General features: G+C 37.1%; 1 long non-coding RNA gene across 1 annotated transcript; it reads right to left on the bottom strand.

Moving 5' to 3' along the window:
• Window positions 1-2,738: 2,738 nt before the first annotated feature.
• LOC138364588 (uncharacterized) lies at window positions 2,739-12,045 on the bottom strand. The gene is made up of 2 exons (XR_011228459.1): window positions 11,578-12,045; window positions 2,739-5,019 (listed from the first exon to the last, which is right to left on the bottom strand). It is a non-coding gene; the product is annotated as an uncharacterized lncRNA (long non-coding RNA).
• Between the last annotated feature and the right edge of the window lie 777 nt (window positions 12,046-12,822).

Genomic DNA, 12,822 nt, shown 5'->3' with positions numbered 1-12,822 from the left:
GCATTGAAAACATATCAGTATGTATTGATTACCAGGTCTGAACAAGTTGTACCCTCAGATAACGGTTTATTATTCCTAAACATATTAAAATTTAAATAAAAATTCTTCACAGTAAAAATCAAAGGCAGTTCATCAAACTTTTGGGCAACAATGTTTTTAAAATTTAAAGTTTGCCATCAGTCTATGTATATGTGATCTATACTCTGCATGACATCAGATATTGTTTATTTAAGTTGTTCAATTTGTTGCACTAAAATGTGAGGGTTATTTTTTGTTTTTGTTTTTACAACACTATGACCTGCAGACAATTTGCTAGTACTCTATTAGCAGAGTGTCTGCAGATCCTTTATGGCACCAGTTTATGTGGTGCCCCTTTAATGACCCAACCACTTGGGCTGGACAGTAGAGCGATGGCCTCGCTTCATGCAGGTCAGCGTTCAATCCCCGATTTCCAAGTGGTTGGGCACCATTCCTTTTTCCCCGTCCCATCCCAAATCCTTATTCTGACCCCTTCCAAGTGTTATATAGTCATAATGGCTTGGCTCTTTTCCCCTGATAGTTCCTTCCCTCTTTTGTTCAATAATTAATAGGTTCTTGCAGTTGGTAAAGCCCAGCCCATCTAACTGTTTTGGGAGTACTGTACTTATAGTAACGATAAGGACCATAGTATATATACCAACGTACAATGAAATTAGAAAGTAGAAATTGGCACTATTGAGTTGGACAAACTGGAAATCTATTTTCTACAGCAAAGGAGAGACAAACTAAACTAACCTAACCTAGCCTTCCTAGGTCTAATACACGATATCTGAGGCCTAATATAGTACATGTGTGTGCTAAACTGGGCCTAGGAATATTTAAGTTTGTTTTTTAGCTTAATTTTTTCCAACTATAAAGTGAATAGTACAAAGTTCTATCTAATTGTGTAGAACAGCAATCTTTGTACTATGGTTTACATAATTACAAAAGCTACTATCTAAACAGGAGAATGGGTTGTATAGCCTTTGGTACTTCATGTGTGAAAATCTTTGAAGTTCTCATTCACGCTTGTACTGGACTTAAACCGTTGCCCCCTATTTCTAGTTTGGCACCTCTCCTTTGCTGTATTTTAGTGCAGGGAAACATGCTTAGAGGAACCCCCTCTGTTTACATTTCTACAATGTGTTTGCTCACCTTCTGCCTGCCTTATCCATGTGATAGTGCTGCTTGTGGAATTTTGTTAAGCCCTAACCTGTACATTGAAGGCTTATAACCTTTCTTCCCTCACTATTATGAAAGGGTTTTTCCTTGAACATTTCCATCCTTACACATACACACTATTTAAGGGTCGAAATCTGCTGGTGATGTTGGCTTCTACATTATTTTTTTAAGATAAAACCTTTGTGATGGCTTTTCCCAGAAAGCAAGTATTTTTATTATATTTTTTATTCAATTTTATATGCTCTTGAACATTTCATTTGTGCCTACAATTGTTTTTTAGTAAAGTTGACTCATGTAGTGCTCTGAAGACTCTGGAGTCTTTCACGCTTCTCATATTGTGTATATAAAAATCCAACTTTGATGGTCTCTCAACTTTAGTAGATATCAATAAGACTGAGTTTTTCTGGGTTCTTAGTCATATTGGTGGTTGCCTCCAATGATTGAACAGATGCCTCCAATGATCGGGCACATGCCCCACTAAAGAACCATTCATGCCTGTCCTGTTTCGCAGAAGCGAATTCCTTTCTTGGATTTTTATGTCATTAATTGTCTATAACCGGTGGAGAGATGGTTCTCCACTATGAAGAACAAGTTGTTCTCTTGAATGTGTACTATAGTTGTTGTCTCGTATGAACCATTAGGCTTTTGCAGTTTCAGTTATTTTTATGTTCTTCCAGTCACTGAAATATGAAGTGGGACATGTCTCATATTAGGTTATGTATTGGCCATAGCTGATATATTAGCTGATGGGCCCCCTAATGGAACATAGACCTGCATATTATTATCAGAACTGAGTGATCGTTGTATTAAATCATTCACCTTGTATAATGTCTTGATTTTCAAGGTGATAGAAATTTTGGCTTCTCACTGTTCCCTAGTTCCTCATTAAAATCCTTTGTGTATCTGCCTTCTTTGACATTGCTCATGCCTATTTGCTTTTGTATAAGCATCATATGTAATATCTGGGAACTCTTGAATGTTCTGTATCAGTTTTATTGTATCTGCTATCATGAAGCAGCTCCAATAGGGTTTGGCACTAAGTAAAACTAAACTGTCTAGTACCTTCTAAAGGTGGTGCAATAACTGGGTGCTGGTGCTCTAGAGCTAAACTTTGCTCTCAGAAGATAACTAGGAAACAGTCTTTTCACCCACAAACTGTAAAACCTCCATTTATTAATGCATACCTATCAAGCTCACATCAATCCTCCCATCTACACTTCAGACCAGAGAGAGAAGGATGAGTAATTGTAATTTTAAGCATCATTATGATGAGATGGTTATAATTAATTTTTCAATAATGTATAATACTTGTATTGTTTGTTGCAAGGAATTACTACCATTGAGTTGCTGTGTTATAAAAAAATATTGAGTTGTTAATACTATAGGGTAACTATTCATGGAAAGATAACCTTTTTCCTCTGATGCGATCTGGGTATCCAGCAAGTTTCTGCCTTGATAAATGATTACATTAAATTCATTCACATCCAACCTCAGCCTACCAAATTTTACTAAATATATCAAGGAAAAATATACACAACTGAGGTATAATCTTTATTTTATAAACCAAAAATAAATATTTAACAAACACAAAACTTGCAGTCTTAGAATCACCATCACAGATGACTACAATCATGACCTCGGAAAACACACATTGAAAGCTCTTATTCATTTGCTTCTATTTGTATGTAGTTAATTATCGTATTATGAGATGGCGTTAAAACCACGTCATCATATGATGTGGTTTATATCACTTATGACTGTGCTAGTAACTAAACAGTTGGGTGGCATAGTGATGAAGCACGACCACACGGCTACTGTATCATGATACAAATACAGTATTACCAATTTATTGAAACTGTTGGCAGTTTTGTTCATTTTGAGCATTAATTCATATTTCTTAAATTTACACATTTATTATTAACATGAATTATGGCAGTTCATAATATTATGTATAAATGGTTTCAGAAGAGTTATTAGCAAAAGCCTGTGTAGATGGATAATCTTTTCACTTACAATTTATGCCATTCAGAGTGCTTCATTCATTATCAGTTTTAAGAACTACTTTTCCAGAAATAAATTTATGCATCAAAGCAAGTTAAATTGTTTTAAGTAAAATGATTTAAAGATAAAATGAAAATAGAGAACTTGTAAGCATTACCCGATACACAGCTGCTGCTCAACACTACTAAGATGGACTCCTAGACATGATTAGCGGAACATAAGGATGAACTGAAAAGTTGCAAAGGTATCTGTAATAAACGTTCTGTTGCTAATAAAGATTTTGAAAGCATGTTAGTGACAACAGCTATTTCATACTGTCCATCCTTGTGTATAAGCTTCAGGTGAAGATTTTAATTTATTGTGCACTATATTTGCTCATTCTTTTATGAAGCTATGAAATTCAACCCAAATAATGATAGATTTGGAGTGACTACGTACATAACATGAACACAGGGTTAGGAAAGACAAGAAAAAATAATAAATTACATACTACAATACAGAACTTGATGTGGTGGACAGACGTGAAACATAAATGAAGGAACATTGGTAAAGTTGGAAATATATTTTTTTAATTGTAACCCAATTAAATTCATAGATAAGCAAAATCAACTTGGCATGATAGTTGTTACTGGGAATAGGAACAAGAGAGAATAATTATGGTGCTTATGTCATATGTTGCTTGTAAGCAGTTAATTCACTTTGACACTCATACAGTACTTCTATGATAATATTAGATGGAAATTGGTGAATATTTTTTGTTTTCCTTCATAATGAATGGACGTGCAAAATGTTCTGAAATAAGAATTATAATGGTAAACATATGGCATTGAAAGGAGCAACATGCAGAATCTGCCATGTTTGTACAGTACACTACTAATATTTAAAAATTAACATACTGTACAGTATGTATAATTAATTATTTATGTTAAGCTGACCTAAGATATTTAAATTTATTACACTGGTTATGTATACTGTACTATAAAATATTAATCCAAGTATTTTAATTAAAAGTAATGATTGTTTTGTATGTCATGAATCCAATATATGACTAATCTTTCTGTCATCATCTACAGAATGTGTATAGGGCCCCATATTAAATTAACTACAGTAATGAACTCTTGTGGTATACATACTGTACTTCTAAACTGAAATTGAAGCCAGATTTGTAGTATTCTTGCATACACTATTCTTTCCTTGCAAAGTTTGGTACTTCTTTTCCCAGCTTTTTACTTGGGAATATAAAATGGGCTGGTACTTATACGATTCCATACATTTCATTCCTATCTGGTGATTGGCAATGATGGCATAATACGAAATTGAATAAAAAAATGTGATTTTAACCAGATTAATAAAAACTCGGTTGTAAAATATAAATTATGATAAATGTATACTATACACTATTATAAATTGAACTAACTGCATAATATGCATTGCTCTTTATCTGTTTGACTATGACAGAAGTTTACATTTCCTCCTTTATTGATGATTGACAGATGCCATGTAATGTAGAAGCACAAGAGTGGAGGGTGAAGCTCCAGTACGGTACCCGGTGACCTGGTGAATAGAAACATTCCTGCTCTTGGGTGCTGTCGTGTTATTTAATACTGTATCACATGAACTACATGCTCCTTAAATAAGTGTTTGCTGATACTAAAAATATGCTGACGATTGGGTGGTTATGAAATGTAAAAATAAAACCAAGTTTAGAATTTGAGGCTGAACTTAGGATAGTCAGGACGGATGATGGCCTGTTGGTTGGTTAGTTGGCAGCGTTCAATCTTGCATCCAGGAGAACCGTCCTCGCTCAACCACTTAACCCTGTAACAAGCAGAAATTATATGTATATTTAAATAAAAATATAACATGAATTAAGAATGATTCTGAGGGGAAAGCAGATAACATGCATGTAGGTCAAATTACATAAATTAATCATAAGGTCCCGCTCAATAAAATGTATGTGCAGTGTAATGGTGAATACAAGTATGAAGTCATTTGAATAATATTGATAATTCAACTTGTTAAACAAGAAAGTTAAATACTCTATTATAGTACTGCATAATAATATGTTGTATAAATGAGAAAAGTGGACATTTGTTCTATGTGACCTGTATCTTCACCATTTTCTCTTAGGCACTACTGTATTTTAATTAAGAAGTGGGACAAATCAAGGAAAAGGAAGAACCTTACTGTATCCATATGACTACCTTGTGAAGACTTATCACAAGAGTGGAGGGGTAGATAAGATAAGCCCTATCAAGATAGGAGTTGAAAAGCTGTCAAACTTTTGCCATATTCAAAAATAAAACCAAAAGTGCCTAATTTCATCTTAGTTTCCCACCTAGTGCTTTAACTCGCACTGCATCTAGTACTACCCAATCCCCCCAATATTTTTTGTACCTAAGCCATATTACTTTACCATTACTGTATAATCTTAGATATCATCTGATATCATGGTTGTTATATTGAGTGCATATTCTACTTCATTATTCCTTGAAATGACCCTCAAATTGTTGCTTCAGTGAACCAATGAATAACCCTGAAATTTTATCCTAATGTACCAAGTAATCCTTGTTCATTCTAGTGTATTGTTATTATTGTGTATTATTTTAATCTTTGTTTTTGTGTCAAAAATTCTTTCAATGTACCTGTTAACATTTTTTGTCTATTTTACTGTAATTTATCTACTTAAATTATCTGTACCTGTACCTGTAAAGTAAAGCTGTAAAGTACGTGTACACATTTGGTCAATTTTTCTGTAAATTATCTACTTAAAATTATCTGTTAGTTTAAGGACTTGCCCAAAACACTATGCGTGCTAGTGGCTTTACAAGATTGTAAAATCAATGTCATTCTATGTTCTCTCTTAACTCCCAATGTACCTTCTTGTTTATAAATAAATAAATCAATAAATCAATCAATCAATCAAAGAACGAGAGAGGAACTGCAGAAGAACATCCAGAAAACATAGTATACATGGACTTTCTTAAAGCTTTGATAAGGTACTACATAAAAGACTGTCAAGGAAATTACGAGCATATTGAATAAATGGTTATCTTGAGATCTTGAGGTTATCTTGAGATGATTTCGGGGCTTTAGTGTCCCCGCGGCCAGGTCCTCGACCAGGCCTCCACCCCCAGGAAGCAGCCCGTGACAGCTGACTAACACCCAGGTACCTATTTACTGCTAGGTAACAGGGGCATTCAGGGTGAAAGAAACTTTGCCCATTTGTTTCTGCCTCGTGCGAGAATCGAACCCGCGCCACAGAATTACGAGTCCTGCGCGCTATCCACCAGGCTACGAGGCCCCTATCCACCTGGCCTACGAGGCCAGCTGGTAGAGTACTTGAATGGATAAAACAGTGGTTAAAAATAAAAAAGTAATGGGTCGTCCTAAACGGAAATGAATCTGACTGGAGAAATGTGGAACATGCTTACCACATTACTGCAAGTTGCACAATAAGTGGGAGCTACAGTAAAAAGAAGCCAACCAAACTCCTAGAAATAGTTAAATGAACCTTTGACTTCAAGAAAAAGAAGGTAGTTATTGAACTGTACAAATCTGGTGCATCTCCATCTAGACTACTGTATCCAAGGATGGAGACCTCATCTTCAGGACACAGTTGCTTTGGAGAAAGTTGAACACGGGTGGCAAAAATCATCCTGGAACTAAGTCGTTTCTCATACCAGGAAAGGCTGAGAGCCATAGGACTAACAATGCTGCAAACCAGACATGAGAGGGCTTATCTCATTGAAACTTAAAATATTGAACAGTTTGGAGGATGTTGACCTAGACTGCATCTTTAAAGGTACAGGGAGCAATGGCTTCAAGCTTAACAAGTCATAATGTAGGATGGAAAACAAACGCTTTCTCACCAATAAGGTTGTTTTACCCATAAAATCTCCTATGCGCTGAAGCCGTAAATGCCAAGACAATACTGCAATTCAAAATCCAGTTGGGAAAAAATCATCAGGAAAAATGGGAGGACCTTTGACAAGCCACCAGCTCTCTGTCTTCATCTAGGCCACTAGAGAAATGGTGGTCTTCAGGCAAATTTAGGTAAAATCCTTCCAGGAAGGAGTTAATAGGAGACATAAAAGGGGGCTGAATTCAGTTACTTAGATCAGATCAGCCGAATGAAAAAGTGTCTCTTTGTGCTAATATATGGAGTAAAATCAAGACAAAAGTCACAGTAGGACTCTTGAAAGATAAAATAAACCAAGTTATAACTAATGCTAAACAGGCAGATGACACTGAATGAATACTTTACATCAGTGTTCACACTAGAAAAATTAAGACAACATCCCAACACTCACATGTACAGTATGTATGAAACATGGGAAAAGAATAAATAAGGAATACTGTATCTCCATTACATGTAAGAAAATCAGGAAGAGCATTGGCAAATAACAGGAATCAAAAGCTTCTGGTATGAATGGCATTAGATCCAAAATCTTAAAAGAACTGGCCAATGAACCATGTTTACGACTGAAACTCCAATCTGAAACTTAACCAAGGGAAAATCCCTTGGTTAAGGGAACATTCTCTACTTTGGAGATAGGCAATCTCATATTGAACAATATTGTAAAAGCAAAACAACATTGTACAGTATTTAAAAAAAAACTTGCTTAATGAACTAAGTCACTTCCCTGGAAATGATAACCAGCTACAGTATATAGACAAAGGACTTGCAGTAGGTATATGTACATGACTTGAAGCCTTAGGAATAATAAAAATGAACTTTTGACTTGAGGGAGAAAGAAAGTAGTCATTCAGCTGTACAAGTCCCTGGTGTACCCCTATTTGACTATTGTATCCAAGCACGTAGAGCTCATCTCCAAAAAGACAACTGCTTTGGAAAAATTTAAGAACAGTGAGCTTCAAAGGAAAAAGTAGAACGAAGAAATTCATCCCAGAACTAAGTTAACTTTCATACTAAGAAAGGATGAGGGCCTCATGATTAACTGCTACAAACCAGACATGACAAGGCTGATCTCCATGTGACCTTTAAAATACTGAACAGATTGGAAAATATTAATTCAGACCACTTCTCTTAAAGATCCTGTGTTGTACATATATGCACAAAGAGCTCCAAGCTCAACAAGCCCCAATATAGAACAGACAGCAGAAGATGATTTTTCATCCATGGTTTTTCTGTCTATACCTTCAGAAGCCATAAATGGCATTACAGTACTGAACTTATATTAACTTCCAATTTCTGCAAATTCTCAGTGTATTCCTCAGTCACTGGTTTTAAGCATCTTGTATATGATTGTTACTTACTAATAACTTACAAATTTGTAACAAATATTTCAACAAATTTCTTAGCTTTAAGCCATGTCTGGAATGCGATGCATGCCAGTGGCTGTATGAGACTGTGCCTATTCATTGTACCTTCTTATGCATAAATAATACAAAAAAATTTGCAGTGCTGCACACAGTAACATGGTGGTGGTGTCTTGGGCCTTGCCAACGCCTCCATTGGTCACCTGATACCAGAGTTGTGGCTGCCCAGAATTAAAAGGCCATGTGGGACATTAGTTCACACTGAGTCACTGAGTTGTATTCTCAGAGCTGCTCAATACTGTACTTTCACACTGCTTGCAAATTATCCTTCAAGGAATCAAAGGTATATCAGTCAAATGTATGATTACTCTAATGAAATCTCACCAACCCATTGTACCTTCTTGTAAATAAATTATTATTATTATTATTATTATTATAAATATTCAAGGAATATCTACATCAAAGACAGTTCAAGAACTGCCTTTGATGTAAATATAGTTTTTCATAAAGAATATTTTATTTCCTTCTATTATTTGTTTCTAATATTACTGAGCATTGTACATTGCACTTATGTTAATAGTTTATACATTTTCTAGAACAAAGGGAAATCCCTACTGTACTTTGTGAGTACTGTTACTGTATCTGTAAATTGTGCTGTGTAGTGCTTTACTCCATTCATGTGCTTCTGAGTTCAAGAAAATTCATCTTGAGTACATCATTATTCACTTTGTATGTATGTTATATAATATCTTTTGTAGCACATTTATCTTATCTGTAAATGTGCACATTTACCCTAGTTAAGCTAATAGAACATAACAAAATCATACAGTAAATTAGTAAAATTTCATGGTTTAGTGGGGCAAACACTTAAAATTAAACAGAAAAGATCATAAAAGTGTTGAGTAAGCAATTTTACAAGTGTAGATACAGCTCTTAGATGACACTTAATAAAGGAAAGGACATTTGTAGAGTAATTATTATTTATTATTTTTTATTTTTATAAATTTTAAATGAAACATACGATAACAGTAACACAAGAATAACTTATTACAAGGGGAAATGAGTGAAATTAGTTACGTGATATTAAGTAAATATTTCTTAGTCTCTCTTCTAGCTAGGAACATATTTGTTTCTAGTGTGGTGCCGAAGGCATCTAGGACGCGCTTAAGGTCAGGATTCGCATTGCAGTTCAAAGTTTTATAGGTATAGAGTACTCTTGAGAGGATGTGCAGTGACTTATTTATTTATTTATTTATTTATATACAAGAAGGTACACTGGGGATTAAGAGAGAACATAGAAAAAAAAAATGAAGTTGATTTTACATTCTTGTAAAGCCACTAGCACACATAGCGTTTTGGGCAAATACTTATACAAATACAAATATTTATTCAGGTAAAGTACATACAAGGTGAGATGCAAAACGTTGATGGATTTATAGATAGAGCTAGTACATACAATGTCTAAAGTCACTATTACGCAAAGCGTTTCGGGCAGGAAAAACACTACAACTAAAACTTAATACAATTGAGATTAAAGTATATATTGTGTTGAGAAAATAAAAAAGATAAAAAAGGGGAGGAACATGGCAGAAAAAATAGCAAAAATACAATTTGGTCAACAAACAGCATTGTTTAAAATAGTAGACATGGGTTGACATTTTGGGGGTGAGGTTGGTTACATGGAGTTAATTAGGTAGTACTTAGTTTTTATCTTAAACTGGTTGGGAGAGAGGTACAGTCTTTAACATGATTGGGAAGGTCATTCCACATTCCACTTGATGTATACAAATTTCCCCTGGCATTTGGGGTATTGAATAATAAAACAGGGAGTTACTTTTTTATTGCATGAGGCTTCGGTAAGTGGTTGATGATATCTCACGCCCCTAGCTGTTTATGGCTAAGTACACGTAACCACCTATCAACTAGTGCACACAAGTGATGTGGTGGAGGCTGACTCCATACACAGTTTCAAATGTAGATATGATAAAGCCCAGTAGCCTCAGAAACCTGTACACCAGTTGATTGACAGTTGAGAGGTGGGACCAGAGAGCCATAGTTCAACCTCTGTAAGCACAACTAGGTGAATACACTTTAAAAACTGCTTGACTTGACTAACACAACAAGGGAAGATGCTAATATGACGACATAGCATTTACAAGATGACAAGAAGCTGCAGGGAATGGTCCCAAACCATGTTGGGATCTTTGGGGATCAAATGCCAGCCATGCCAAAATCTAGGTCATCACTGTACAGACCCATGGGAGACATCTCCCGTCACGCAGGGTGCAGCCGCACCTCCACACATCTCCAGATACCGGTAATGGCTCAAAAGGGCCACCACTTACGGGCTATTCATGCCCGTGCCACCTTTTGGGTGGCTTAATCTTCATCAATCAATCAATATACAGACCGCTTGGTTTGATGGATGCAACACATATATTATCTACTGTGTTGTATCGATGGTGCAGTAGAAGTACTTAATGTGGCACACTATGTACCAGTGGACCACATCAAGTACTATTGATGGTGCAGTAGAAGTACATAATGTGGCACACTATGCACCAGTCGACCACATCAAGTACCGTTGGATCTGGTCAGTAACTGAATGGGTGAGTTAGGCTTATTGAGGCCATACCCTCTCCCAGGGTGGCCGCAAAAAGCCTAACAGGTTTATTAATTTCTTTCTTTCTTTGGTCCCTGGCTTGATGCCTTCTTTTGATAATTACTGCACTTTCTATGGTCCCTGGCTTGCTCTCCATTAAATTCAAAGCAGGGTAGCACAGTCAGGTTCGTTCCCGACTCACAATCGAGAATTCCCGGTTCAAATCCGGGGCGGGACAGAAATGGCCCATTTCCTGTCATCTAATGCTCCTATCTCTCCCCTAGAAGCAAGTGTGGGAGATGAGTTAGTCAGCTTGTGGGGGGCTGCATCCTAGGGAGGGTCAGTAATTCGACCCTGGGTGGGGGAAGGCGGGGGCCTCGACATAAGTAACATAGTATATGTATAATATGCCCGACTCTGCAAAATAAATAATGGCTGCTTGTTCCCCGACAATGAATTATTATTAAGAGCTGGAGGGGAGTGGTACTCACATCTGCTCCACGTGGCCTTTGGGACCCTGGAGGCGGCCACCAACGGTGCCGGTTTTGTTGTTCTTAATCCAGCCAGTGATGCCCAGACTGTCTGCTTTGTCCTTGGCCACCTTGATGAAGTTGCAGCCTGGGGGGAGGGAAGCCAAAGGTCACATCTTGTAAATAGGTCCATGATGGTGGCGAGTGAGTGAGTCCGTGCTCTAGTAGTGTGGCCTGTGGTGTAGTGTGACCTGTGGTGTAGTGTGACCTGTGTTGTAGGTAGTGTGGCCTGTGGCCTGTGGTGTAGGGTGACCTGTGGTGTAGATAGTGTGGCTTGTGGTGTAGTGTGACCAAGACCTAAATAAACAGCTCCACAATGGAAGTCTTAGAGAGGTGGTTTGATAATATAAGCAAATGTTTATAATTAATTTCAAATACTGACGAGGGAAATACTGAAATGTAAATATGATGTTTAGTGGATATGACGCTGTTAATGATTTATGTGAGGATATGAACTTCCTACACCTTTGATATGAAAAAGAATATAATCATGAATTTTTTAGTGTATTTAATTTTTTAAGAAATGTAAGGGAATTTATTAACGAGTTCTTGGATCTGATTTTAGTAAAGCTCGAGTGCAGATATCGCTAAATATATATACTATATACGTAGTTGAAAGAACAATACAGTATATAGTGTTATAAGTGCAGGAGAAGGAATTTATATTTGAATTTGAACCTAAACAGTTCCCCATACTCTATAAAATTCTCGGTGAATCTGATTCCTTTCACATAACTCGTCTATGAACTCTGGAATATTATTTGATGGGCTTTTTTAACATAATTTAAATTTGCGTCTCATGTACCCGATCACCATACAGTAGGCGGTGTAGGCCTACCGCTGTACTGCTGTCCGGGACAGGAAGCTTGTTAGGCTTATCGAGGATAATTCTATACTGGGCAATTTACATTGTTATCTTTTAGTGCTGACAGTTGGCGAGGGTGGAGCTGGTGGGCGTGTGTGGTGGGTCTCCTGGCCCACCACGGCCAGCTGGAGGTGGGGCTCCTGGCCCACCACGGCCAGCTGGAGGTGGGTCTCCTGGCCCACCACGGCCAGCTGGAGGTGGGGCGCCTGGCCCACCACGGCCAGCTGGAGGTGGGGCTTCTGGCCCACCACGGCCAGCTGGAGGTGGGGCTCCTGGTCCACTACCGCCAAGGGGCCGTAGTGGACCGTAAGTGGCCTCCTGCCACTTAAGGAGGCAGTAGG

The sequence above is a fragment of the Procambarus clarkii genome, chromosome 14 (genome assembly GCF_040958095.1).
Source record: "Procambarus clarkii isolate CNS0578487 chromosome 14, FALCON_Pclarkii_2.0, whole genome shotgun sequence".
Lineage (NCBI taxonomy): Eukaryota > Metazoa > Arthropoda > Malacostraca > Decapoda > Cambaridae > Procambarus > Procambarus clarkii.
Note: the sequence above shows the minus strand (reverse complement) of the source record. Positions and strands in the feature narration are given on the sequence as shown.